Genomic DNA, 14,144 nt, shown 5'->3' with positions numbered 1-14,144 from the left:
CTGAGTGGGTTTGAACCACCAAACTTTCAACTAGTATGTGAGCGCTTAACCATTTGCGCCACCCAGGAACTCCTGCTTTTTTAATGGCAGAGTAACATTCCATTGTATGTATATACCACATTTCATTTACCCATTCATCTGTTGACGGGCATATAGACATTTCCACCCTTTGGCTATGCACACACACGTACAATTTAAGAAATTGAGAAAAAAAAAAACACTACAAAAAAGAAAAAAAATAATAAGTCATTCTAAAATCTCATTACCCAGAGACTTTAAGGTTAGTAATCCAGATTCCACGCCAAAGTACCAGAATTATCTGGGTTAGAATCCTGGCTTTACCACTTGATAGCGGTATTAGTTTGGGTAATTATCTTAAACTCACTATGCCTAAATTCTCCTATCTCCACAGTGATAATGACTGCACTTATTTCTTAGAGGTGTCATGAGGTTAAATGAAGTAGTACATGTACAGGGCTTAGGAAAATTCCCATGTAGAGTAAGCACTCAGTAAGAAGTGTTGACTGTTGTCATGGATTGAATTATGTCCCCCCAGAAATGTGTGTATTAATTTGGCTGGGCCATGATTCCCAGTATTGTGTGGTTGTCCTCCATTTTGTGATTGTAATTTTATGTTAAAGAGGATTCGGGTGAGATTGTAGCACCCTTACCCAGGTTACATCCCTGATCCAATGTAAAGAGTTTCCCTGGGGTGTGGCCTGCACCACATTTTGTCTCTCAAGAGATAAAAAGGAAAAGGAAGTGAGCAGATGGGGGTGGTGGCGGGGAACCTCTTACCACCAAGAAAGCAGGGCTGGGAGCAGAGTGGATCCTTTAGAGCTGAGGTTCCTACCCTGAGATGCTCCCAGACCAAAGGAAGACTGATGCATCACAAGGACCTTCCTCCAGAGCTGACAGAGAAAGAAAGCCTTTCCCTGGAGCCAGTGCCCTGAACTCCAACTTCTAGCCTACTGGACTGTGAGAAAATAAATTTCTCTTTGTTAAAGCTGTGCGCTTTTGATATTTCTGTTATAGCAGAACTAGATACCCAAGACAGGTGTTATTTTTACTGTCGTTGTTGTTGGGTACCATGGAGTTGGTTCCAACTCATAGTGACCCTATGTACAACAAAGTGAAACACTGCCCATCTCTGCACCATCCTCAAAATCATTGCTATGTTTGAGCCCATTGTTGCAGGCAATGTGTCAATCTATCTCGTTAAAGGTCTTCCTCTTTTTTTGCTGACCATCTACTTTTCCAAGCATGATGTCTTTCTCCAGGGACTGGTCCCTCCTAATAACATGTCCGAAGTGAGACAAAGTCTTGTCATTCTCGCTTCCAAGTATCACTCTGGCTATACTTCTTCTAAGACAGACTTGTTCGTTTTTCTGTCAGGCCATGGTATATTCAATATTCTTTGTCAACACCACAAGTCAAAGGCATGGATTCTTCTTTGGTCTTCCTTATTCATTGTCCAGCTTCCACAAGCATATGAGGCAATTGAAAATATCATGGTTTGGGTCAGGCACACCTTAATCCTCAAAGTGACACCTTTGTTTTTCAACACTTTAAAGAGGTCTTTTGCAGCAGGTATGCTCAATGCAATACATCGTTTGACTTCTTGACTGCTGTTTCCATGGACGTTGATTTTTGGATTCAAATAAAATGAAATCTTTAACAACTTCAATCTTTTCTCCATTTATCACGATGTTGCTTATTGGTCCAGTCGTGAGGATTTTTATTTTCTTTTTGTTGAGGCGTAACCCAGTTTATGCATATACACACCGATGAGGAAAAAGACAAAAGAACAAAAAATAATTTCTTAAGGAAAAAATCATTCCAATAAATGCTACTTATTAATTTGTTAAATATTTATTTACCTTTAAGAAACTGAAGAAATTGATAAGGTTAGAATAGAATACCTTTACAAAAAGAAATGTTAGCTACTTAAAAAAAAAAAACTATAATAAAGAAAAGAAGGTGAAAAAGCATTATGAGGTTAGACTCATTAACTCTCTAAACCACATGCTTCACAGTCCAGTTTAATGACTGTGAAATATGTGAGATCAGATGGTAAAACCAGTCCTCCTATTACCCCCCACCCTCTCCTTTCCCCACTTCTAACTTGTGTAAGCTATGTTATTATTTTTGTATGATCAAAGTTTATGATAGCTCCATCCTGTTTTGCATATGTAACACCTAAGTCATAGTTAAATATTAAGTAACTCAATGGTCATTCAGGCCTTTTAACACTGTTTTTCCAGTCTTTATTTTTTTGCGTTCTCTCTTAATTGGCTATATTGTTTGTTTTGTTTTAAGAAACACTCATGCTCATTATAATTCTTGAGCATTCTGTATTGGACAACATTATAATCTATATTCATGACATGGAAATGTTAGGAATATCTCCACTATATTTTAGCACTAACATTACTGTCAAGAAGAAAAAGCACAGATCACTTATTCCCTCATGGGTGGCTTATTTTGTCAGCCAAGATACTTAAACTATCCTTTCTTTATTTCTGACAAGCAACCAGTAACTTCAATAGGTTGGGCTCCAGTGTTGATCAATCAGGATTTATTTTCTATCTACAAGTTCACTTCCTTCTTGTTCTCAGGACAATTTGCTTACATTAATTATATCTTTAAATAGATTTTGTTCCATTTGTTGAATTTACTAAGTCAGGGATACCATTTATCTTTATGCTTTCTGCCTCCACATCTATTTGCTTTGATATCTTCATCTTTTATTTTCCTCTGTGTTCACTGTGATTATCTCAAGACTTTCCTGTATGGCAGAAACTCAATTTTTAATCATTCTATTTTATCCTTTGTTATTTATAATTTACTTATTAGCTCTATAATGATGTGTTTGGATCCTCAATTTGTTTCTCTAGATATGCAATGTCCCTTTTAATCTAAATCTGTTGTTGTGAGCTTCTGTTTTAATGAATTTATATTTGTATCAAGTTTTCTTACAGTGCAAAATACTTGTTAGAGTTTTCTGCTCTTTTTAGTCTTTATTTTATTCCCATACAGGCTATTCAACTGTCTGCTACATGCCATCTTTTGACTAGGTTGCCTGGCTTCCTTCCTTCCTCTTTTAAAATTTTTTTTTTCCTGTAATATGTGTACATAGTTATACATGCTGTTTATTTTTATTTTGCTGAGGCTTAATGAGATCTATTTTGTCTGGACCTTCAATTTGCTCTGCTGTGAGTTGAAAAACACTCTTGAACAGCCTTTCATCTCATCTAGGGCATGTTTCTCTTCCTCTCTGACCTACACATTAAAGGCTAGAATTGTTTTCCATCTAGGTTTCTGCAGCCTTGGAGGACATGTATAAAGGCAGAGTTTGGCTGAAAATGCTGTTGGGCCAAGATCAGTTCTCTTTTCTGAGATTCTATTAAATGTCCTCGTGACAGGCTTGCTCACTCAGCCAGAGCTATATCCCACTTTCATGGACTTAGTCTCACTCTCCAAACTCAGCACCAAAAAACCAAAAACCAAACCTGTAGCTGTCAATTCAATTCTGACTCATAGCGACCCTGTAGAACAGAGTAGAACTGCCTCACAGGGTGTCCAAGGAGTGCCTGGTGGATTGGAACTGCTGACCTTTTGGTTAGCAGCCATAGCTATTATGATACCAGGGTTTCCAAACTCAGCATGGTACCCTGAAAATGGTTAAGTCCCAATGCTAATCATGCCTTCTGCTGCTGAAGTCCAAAATTAATTCTAGAAAGCCACCATCACCCAGACAAGGTGAAACTCCAACACTTTTTGCCTTCTCTATCCACTGCTCAAGATTCCATGGAATGCACCTGAGCAGGAGAGGGTGGGAAAATGGGATATTGTTAGAAAGGTTATTTTTAGAAAGATACAGCTGGTCTGATAGTAATTGTCTTAGTTTCCAAGTGCTGCTGTAACAGAAATAACACAAGTGGCTGGCTTTAAAAAAAAAAAAAAAGAACAGAAATTTATTTTCTTACTGCCCTGGAGACTAGAAATTTAAATTCAGGGTGTGCCTCTAGAGAGAGGTCATTCTTTGTTTATTTCTAGTAGTCAGCAATCCTTGGATTTCCTGGGTCTGTAGAGACATCTATATTCCCCTCTCCTACTGAAACAAACCCAAAACTTAATTAATTTCAATAAATGATTGTGGTGGATTGCCAACAGTCAAAAATTCCTTGCAACTTCTTCCATCAAGAAGGGCAGCCTATATTCCCACCCCTTAAGTCTTTTTTTTTTTTTTTTTTAAGTCTAGATTGGCCCTATGACTTGTTTTGGCCACTAGAGTATAATCAAAGTGGTATTTGAAACTTCTGAGCTTAGAGCTCAAAAACCTTGCAGCTTCTGCTGTCATGCTTTTGAATCACTGCTGCCGTGTGGAACAGGCTGTGCCTGGCTGCTGTAAAATGGGAGAACACTCAGAGATTTCCTAACTGTCCCATGCATTCTAGCTGAGACCACAGACATAGGAATGAGGACAGACAGCACCACATAGAGCAAGAGTAAGCCTTTTCTGATGAGCTCAGCCCAAGCAAAACTTGCAGGAGATCCACCCAGCTAACACACGGAATTGTGAGATATAATAAATTATTAAGTTGTGGAGTGATTTGTTACATGGCGAAATCATTTGTATTTTTTCAGGAAATATATTAGGGTATAAGGAAATCTTAGGGCTGAACTGTATTGTCATCTTCTTTGGCCACAACTTTTTAGAATTTATTATATAAGTTGTACCCTCTTTCATTGATTACTATTAAACAAGCTTTGGAAACTCTGGTGGCGTAGTGGCTAAGTGCTACGGCTGCTAACCACAGGGTTGGCAGTTCAAATCTGCCAGGCGCTCCTTGGAAATGCTATGGGGCAGCTCTACTCTGTCCTATAAGGTTGCCATGAGTCGGAGTCAACTTGATGGTAATGGGTTTTTTTTTTTTTTCTTTTTTTTAAGACAAGCTTTGTGTGTGTGTGTATGAGTGTATTTAACTGTTTTCTGTTTATCATGTTCAGTGTTGGAAACAGGGTATTTTTGGATTCAGTTTCACTCTACTCTCTTCCCTGAACCCCCTGCTCATTTCTTAGATGGGGTTGTTTTCTAAGTTGTAAGTGTCTTCTCCAACATATCCCTTAGGGGCTCTCTTTCTGCACCTGAGTGGCATATCAGGAAATTCTTCTACACTTAAAGAGGTTAAGGGGCCTGGGAAACCCTACGGAATAGTTCTGTTCTGCCAAATAGTGTCTCTACAAGTTGGAATTAATGACACACAACCACCGCAAGAAGCTGAAATAGACAAAGCTGGATCTTCCTTTAGAGGCACACCTTGAACAACACTCGTGGTATTTCTGTTACAGCAGCACTAGGAAACTAAGACAACTACTATCAGACAAGCTGTGTGTGTGTTCAATTACATGTTGATGTATCTTGAAATATATGTTGAAATCCTAACCTCTGTACCTGTGAATGTGCCCTTGTTTGGAAACAAAGGTTTTTTTCTTTTGTTGTGTTACTGAGCTTATATGGGAGTAAAGTGGGTCCTAAACCTAAACTGTTCTGAGTGATACCTTATAAAAAGAGAAAGCAGACTCAGAGATAGACCCACACACAGAAAGAGATGCCCTGTAAAGACAGAGGCAGATGAATCTACAAGCCCAGAAACCCCAGTGACTACCAGCAGCTGTTATATGCTGGAAGAGACTTAGACAAACCTTCCAGTGAAGTGAATTCCCTGAATCCTGGCTTCTAGCCTCCAGAATTGTGAAGAAATACATTTCTATTCTTTAAAGCCATCCACTTAAGGTATATTTCGTTATGGCACCACTCGGTAACTAAGACATCACCCTATGAAAAAGTTTGCTGCCAGGCATCATAGCAATCAGTAATGAATTCTCTCATCCTAGTGCATTATAATGCACTAGGCACAGTGCCAAGCTCAGGTCAGCACTCAGTAAATGCCTGCTCTTACTGGCTGTGGACGCCATCACATCATTAGTTTTCCCTAAGCCGGAAACCTCAGCCACCTTCAACCCTCCCCTCTCATTGAACACCCATTTCTTCAGTTTTTTCTATCTCCCCTAACCTTTGATGTATTTCTAATTCTACTCAACCCCACCATCACCCACTGCCACTGCCTTAGTTCAGTTTCCTGTGGTGTGTGCTGTTGTAGCTCATCTATGTGTTATCATCTTCCTTCCTGACTTTCTTTCTCAAGTCACACCATCCTCACCAATCCATTTTTCGTAATGAAGGTGGATAAGTCTCTTCCAGGTGAACCTCTGATTATGATCATCATCACCACCCACCTCTCTAAACACCGGCTAAAAAAGCTTCAAGGGATCATGTACCCTGACTCTTGCACTCACTCTCAGATGTTGAGAAAGTTGCTACCTTCTGAGCATCAGTTTTCTTCCACTTGTTTTTATGAATATCAAAGGAGAAATTTTCATGATAACGATGTTGATGACAATGGCAATGATAAATAATAGATATTGAGCTACTGCTATGTGCAAAGGGTTGTTCTAAGTGTTTTGTAAACATTGCCTCATTTACTCTTCATAACAACTCTGTAACGAAGGAATATTGTTGTTGTTAGCTGCCTTCAAGTCAGCTCCAGCTCATGGCACCCTTATATATAACAGAATAAAATGTTGACCGTTATTATCTTCATTTTGCCGACGAGAAAACTGAGGCACAGAACAAATAAAGAAATTGTCCATAGCCTTTAACCACTGCATCACCAGACGCCCAAAGAAATTATTCAGTTACATAATTCTGTAAATGCGCTTGCTTAAATAAAGTGCTTTTCAATATATAATTCAATATATAAGTGTCAACTTAGCTGGACCATGATTCTCAGTGGTTTGACAGCTGTGATATAGTTTGGAAGTTATGTAATAATGTAATTATTCTCTATTTTGTGATCTGATGTAATTGTCCTCCATTTTGTGATCTTCCATAAGTAACATAATGCAATCACCTCCATGATGTCATCTGATGTAATCAGCCAATCAGTTGTATGGGGAATTTCCTCTGGGATGTTTGTTGTTGTTGTTGTTGTTGTTGTTTTGTTGTTGTTGTTGTTGTTGTTGTTGTTGTTGTTGTTAGGTGCCATTGATTCAGTTCTGACTCACAGCAAACCTGTGTGCTACAGAACAAGACACTGCCCGGTTCTGCACCATGCTCACAATTGTTATGCTTAAGCCCCTTGTTGCAGCTACTGTGTCAATCCATCTCATTGACAGCCTTTCTCTTTTTTGCTGACCCTGTACTTTACCAAGAATGATGTCCTTCTCCATGGACCGATCCCTCCTAGTAACCTGTCCAAAGTATGTAAGACATAGCCTTGCCTTCCTTGCATCTAAGGAGCAAGGTTTTGCTGGTTTTGCTCCTCTAGAGACCCCAGCCTAAAATATAACATATAAATTTCTTAATTTGTTTTTCTTTAGGGCTATGAAAAAGCCATCTGCCCGACAATAGAAGCCTTCTTTCTGCTGTACCTGTGATTTAAATTTAACAGGAAAAAACATCATTCACCATCTCCCTCCTGCTGTACTCATAGTTTCTTACTGGTCTGACTGTGTCCAGACTCACCCTCACCAATCCACTCTTTACAATGTTGTCTGTATAGTTTGGTCAAAGCATAGACTTGAACATGACACCTTTCAAGGTCTTCCTTATTCATTGTTCTTATTAAGTGTTCTGGAATTCCCATTCTTCAGAATGTTATCCATAATTTGTTATGACCCACACAGTTGAATGCCTTTGCATTGTCAATAAAACACAAATAAACATCTTCCTGGTATCTCTGCTTTCAGCCAAGACCCATCTGACGTCAGCTATGATATCCCTGGCTCCACATCTTCTTCTGAATCCAGCTTGAATCTCTGAGTTTGCCCACAGAATCCTTCAATACTGCAAGTGAAGGCTTCAATTTTTTTTTTCCAGCTCTTTCGGCATGAGCAATGCTGAGTTTGTTCTTTCTTTTTGGTTTTCTAACTCCAGGTCTTTGCATGTTTCATTATAATAATTTACTTTGTCTTCTCTATCCAACCTTCTGTCCAACTCTTTTGGTTCATCATTTCTTCTATTAGCTTTAGATACTCTGTGTTCAAGTGCTTGTTTCACCTCTTCTGATTTCCATTTTGTCTTTTTTTTTTTTTTCTTTCCTGTCTTTTTAATGACGTTTTGCTTTCTTCATGCATGACGTCCTTGATGTCATCCATAACTTGTCTGGTCTATGGTCATCTATGTTCAGTGCTCAAATCTATTCTTGAGATGGTCTCTAAATTCAGGTGGGATATACTCAAGTTTGTACTTTGTCTCTCCTAGACTTGTTTTAATTCTTTAAGTATGTTGAATATTATTTATTTTTCTTCCCTTTTCCTTGACTGTGGGCCCCTTGGTGGCAGAGGCCACATATTACTGATCTCATTTACACAGTAACCAGAAACATGCTTGACATTGGAGTTGATAAATACTGAATTTGTGTTTCCTCAATCTTCAGTGAGTACCCATTGCCCACTGAAGATTACCAAAGTAATAACACAGTCAATTTGACAATATTACTGTCTTTTTAAATTTTTCAGTAGGACATCCATTTCACCAAGTGAGGCCAATCCATAGTCCTCTTTTTAAGTTTGGATAAGTGATTTTTTGTTTTTAAGGTAGTCGAGATGCAAGGACTTTTAAAAGTCAACATTCTTTCTGTGTTTTGTAGTGTACTTTGTTCCACCTAAAGGAGGCCACGATCAGGTTTAATTCCATTACAAATAGCACGTGATTTATAAATCCCATGGTACCCGAACAATGTGAAAATGTCTTATCAAATCTCTGGGAGGAAACTATATATCCAGGTGAAATAAAAATAATACTGAGAATGCATCTAGCCCATAGTTCTTCTATACACAGTAGACTCTCAGAGAGAGAGAAGTGTACTTCTAGAAGCTAAAGCCTCACAAACCAGCCATCCAGACAACCCACAGAGATAATAAATGTGTTGTCAAGGAGATGAATAAACAGTAGCTCTACCATTATGTTCAATGCTTCATTTTGATCAAATAAATGGCATTAATTGAGATACTTTATTTGAGAATCATTGGAGAGGACCTTAGAGATGTTATTCATAAGAGTAGCTAATATTTATTTGGAAACCCTGGTGGCATAGTGGTCACATGCTATGGCTGCTAACCAAGAGGTCAGCAGTTCAAATCCACCAGCTGCTCCTTGGAAACTCTAAGAGGCTTGGCAACTTAACTTACTTAAGTTACTATGTACAGTCCTCTCAAAAACCCTATGAGGTAGTTTAATTGGTCTCATTTTTATAGATGAGGACACTGAGGCAAAGAGAGGAGAGACAACTTGCTCAAGGTCTCATGACTATAAAATAGGAAAACAAGGATTTGAACCTAGACAGTGCAGTTTCAAAATCTGTGCTCTACACTGTAGCTAAGCCATTTATCACAGAGATGAGTAGAAAAGTGCAAGCAGAGCCAATTTACTGAATTCTTAATATGAGTCTTTGTCTCAACAAATACCATACATTCAGTATGTTGTTTAATACTCATAATAACAGCATAATCTAAACTTATAGTCCCAATTTTACTGGCAAAGAAAGGGAGGTTTAGAAAAATTAATTACTAGTCCAAGACTATACAGATAGTAAGAGGCAGATCCAAGATTCAAACTTGCCTATCATGGTGACCCTGACAGTATTTAAAATACCAGTGGAATAGCTTCCAGTAACATAGCAACACACGACCCATAATAGTAAAACAATCTGATAGATGGGCGTGAGCAATACAAGATACCTGGGTTCGAATTTAGTACCACCACTTGTTCTCTGATCTTATGCAAGTTACTTAACCTTTTCATCATTCAGTTTTCTCAACTATAAAATTGAATAGAAAAAATTTCAATGCAACATCACAGGGAAAACCAAATAAAGTGATGTATGCAAAGGCCCTGACATACAGGAGCAATTACTTTAAAAAAAAAATGGTAGTACCCACCAATTAAACATGGAAGCCAATAAGTGCATTTAAATATGCCTTTCCTCAATCACTACTAAAATCAAAGCATAGAAACACAAAAGCATAAAAGAGAAGAGGAAAACAAATGGCAGTAAATGAGAGATTTTGACAAATTTTTGGAAGATGGGATCATGGCAGAGGGAGATGAAATTTGAATACCTGGAAGAGGGGTTATTTTGGGAAGCAAGTCAGTTAAACTCAAAGAACTCCAGAAAACTTCAAAATTGGTAGTACTATGTACTTCGGAAAACTTGGATAAGATTTGGGCCTGAAATCTTAGTGGATTTAACTCCTATATTTCTTCCCCAACCCCATAAAAAGGCAGCTACTTTTCCCTTGTTCCTGAAGGAGATCAGAATTTATTCTTAGAACAAATAAAAACCAGAGAGGTTGTAGAAGCAGTGTCACTATTCCTATTGGAACTTGCAAGAGACACTTAAAATACAGATTAAACGAAAGTCTTCATAGTAAATAAGGCAACCCCAAGTACACTGCTTTATGTCCTGATGACAGCAGTGGGTCTGAGATGGCTTCACCCACATGCCTGGTATCTTCCCAAGATTAGCTTGAAGGCTGAACTTAGCTAGAGCCTTATCTCTCTCTCCATGAAGTCTTAAAGCCTTTCCATGTGGTCTAGCTAACAAGGTAGATTCAGTACTGCAGGAGACTAAGACAAAACCTTACAGTTCTCTTTAAGGCTAGTCCCAGAACTGGCACGGCATCACTTCCTCCTTGTTCCATTGGTAAAGCAGCCACACGCCAGCCCTGCTGCAAGGGGAGGGAAATAGACTCCACCTCTCAAAGGGAGGAGTGTCACAGACTCTATTACCATATTTAATCATCCATAGTCTCCAATCTGGCCACAAGTTACTTATATTCTTCCCACATCCAAAATACACTCACTTCCCTCCCAGGACTCAGCTGACTAGCATCCCATTACAGCATTGCCTCAAAGTCCAAGATCTTGTCATATAAATCCTAATCAGGAGTGGGTGTGGCACTTCAGGTATGGTTCCTTTATCAAAGTTACTCTCTCTAGAAAAATAGTAGAGTTCATCTTTGTATAAAGGCCTGAGAACTAAAGACACAAGTTATATGTCTCCTGCACACCCAATCTATCTCTTCAGGGTAACTGTCTTAGACCCTCTTGTTCAAAAAGGGGGAAAGAAGCGGCACATTGAAGTTGCTACCCGTTGCCTTAGAGTCAATTTTGACTCATAGTGATCCTATAGGACAGGATAGAACTGCCCCATAGGGTTTCCAAGGAACAGCTGGTGAATTTGAACTGCCGACTTTTGGTTAACAGCCAGAGCTCTTAACCAATGTGCCATCACTCTAGTCTAGTGTAATTTTGAAATTCAACCAGACACATGTTGCCAGTTCCTTTATTTGGGCTCAGTCCTATTTTATAGTAATAATTCTCCATAGCTGTTGACTCTGCCCTCTGGGATTGATTTTGGTTCTGCCATGAGTCATCTTTCTTTTCCCTTAAGAAATAGCCTATCAAGCATATATCTCTGGCTCAATTTCTTGGAGACCCTGAGAGCTCTTCTTATTCTGATCCCTCTCTGTCCCTTTCAGTCAATGTTGGTGGCATATACTCCAATGCAATTATTTTTTCAAAACTTCAAGAGTTCCCGTTGAATCTTTATTGGTGTTTGCTATATAATACAAAATTCACACCAATATATATTTTTGATAAAAGTCCTCTATTTTGGTTTGGTTATGAGGTGGCTGTGGGGTAACACCTTTAAAATTCTTCCAATTCCTCTTGCCAAGCAGAAGGAGTCTCCAAGGCATGCACTCAAATCTTTCAGATATATGAACAAAGGATCTTACACCCACATCCTACATCTTCATCTTGTATCTATGTATTACTGCCATGGATTTGATCTTTACTCTGAGGCTATTTCTTACTAGGAATACCTTGGGCTGGCTAGAAAGGTCTCAATAATTTAGGTTTTTGATACAATTAATGATTCAGTTATCTACTGCTATGTAATATACTTCTCCAAAGTTTAGTACCTTAAAACAAATGTTTTGTAATATCTCATGATTTTGTGGGTTAGGGATTCTAGAAGGAACAGGCTGGGAGATTCTTCTGCTGCAGTGTTGCTTGGTGGTATTCAGCTAGTGGCAGGGCAGATCTAGAGGGTTCTAGATGGCGTCACTCATGTAACTGGAAGGCTGAAAATAGCTGAGGCCCTCTTTTCCTCTCTCTCCATGTAATCTTGAGTTATTGCAATAAAGACTCACTAAAGAGGAGCTGGACTTCTTAAATGGTGGGTCAGGACTAAAACAGACACTAACAGTCCTCTTAAAGGCTAGGTCCAGAACTGAAATAGCATCATTTTTGCCACATTCCAATGACAAACGCAGTCTCAGGCCAGCCCAGACTCAGGGAGGAGACACAGATTCCACCTCGCAATGGAAGGTGTGTCATCGAGTTTGTGGCTGCCTTTTAACTCCCCACAATTATTTAAAAGAATATGGGGAGAGAATAAGGGTCTGGAAGTAAGAGAGTAAAATACCCAACTATCATAATACAGTCAATAAATAATATTTACAGTTGATAAATAAAGAGAAGTGCAAACTTTACATTTAGAGTTTTGAAGATAAATACCAGAAATTATGGTTTTAAGAGACGAAAGTGGTTACTTCTGGGGTAAGAGCTCATGGGCAGGGAGAGATGAACAAAGCTCCTTCTGTATTTAACTAATGCTTTTTTAACAGTATTTAATTTTTCACTATGTGTGTGAATTAATAAAAATAAATTTTAAAAGAGTAATTTACTTCCATTTATTTCAAAATTTCACCACTCGTCTGTCAGTTTGTCATACTGCAGTGACTTGCATGTTGCTGTCATGCTGGAAGCTATACCACAGGAATTTCAAATACCAGCAGGGTCACCCATAGTACACTGGTTTCAGTGGAGCTTGCAGAATAAGACAGAATAGAAGAAGAACCTGGCAGTCTACTTCTGAAAAAATTGATCACTGAAAATCTTACAAATAACAGCAGAACATTGTGTGATATAGCGCTGGAAAAGGAGCTCCTCTGGTTGGAAGGCACTCAAAATATGACCAGGGAAGAGCTGCCTCGTCAAAGCAGAGTCAACTTTAATGACATGGATAGAATCAAGCTTTTGGGACCTCCATTTGCTGATGTGGCATGACTAAAGATGAGAAGACACAGCTGCGCATACCCATTAATAATCAGACCACTGAATGTATGAATCTAGGAAAATCAAAAGTAGTAAAAAAAAGAAATGGAACACGGATTGATATCCTAGGCATTATTGTTGTCAGTGCCCTCGAGTTGGTTCCAATTCAGAACAAAACACTGCTGGGCTCTGCATTATACTCATAATTGTTGTGCTTGAGCCCATTGTTGCAGCCACTTTGTCAATTCATCAAGTTGAGGATCTTCCTCTTTTTCACTGACCACGTCCTTCTCCAGGAACTGATCCTTCCTGATAACATGTGCAAAGTATATGAGACAAAGTCTCACCATACTTGCTTCTAAGGAGCATTCTGGCCCATACTTCTTCCAATATAGATTTGTCCATTTTTCTGGTAGTCTATGCTATATTCAATATTCTTCACCAACACCATAGTTCAAGACATCAATTCTTTTTTGGTCTTCCTTATTCACTGTCCAGCTTTCACATGCATATGATGTGATTGAAAACATCATGGCTTGAGTCAGGTGCACCTTAGCCTTAGCAAAGGTGACATCTTTGCTTTTCAACCCTTTAAAGAGGTCTTCTGCAGCAGATTTGCCCAATGCAATGTGTCTTTTGATTTCTTGACTGCTGCTTCCATGGGTGTTGATTGTGGATGCAAGTAAAATGAAGTCCTTGACAACTTCAATCTTCTCTCTGTTTATCAAGATGTTGTTTATTTTTCCAGTTGAGAGTATTTTTGTTTCTTTATGTTGAGGTGTAATTCATACTGAAGGCTGTAGTCTTTGATCTTCACCAGTAAGTGCTTCAAGTCCTCTTTTAGCAAGCAAGGTTGTATCATTAGCATATAGCAGTTTGTTAATGAGTCTTCCTCCAATCTGGATGCCATGTTCTTCTTCATATAAGTACAGCTTCTCAGATTATTTGCTCA

This window comes from Loxodonta africana, chromosome 5, assembly GCF_030014295.1.
Source record: "Loxodonta africana isolate mLoxAfr1 chromosome 5, mLoxAfr1.hap2, whole genome shotgun sequence".
Classification (NCBI taxonomy): Eukaryota; Metazoa; Chordata; class Mammalia; order Proboscidea; family Elephantidae; genus Loxodonta; species Loxodonta africana.
This window is presented reverse-complemented; position numbering follows the sequence as displayed.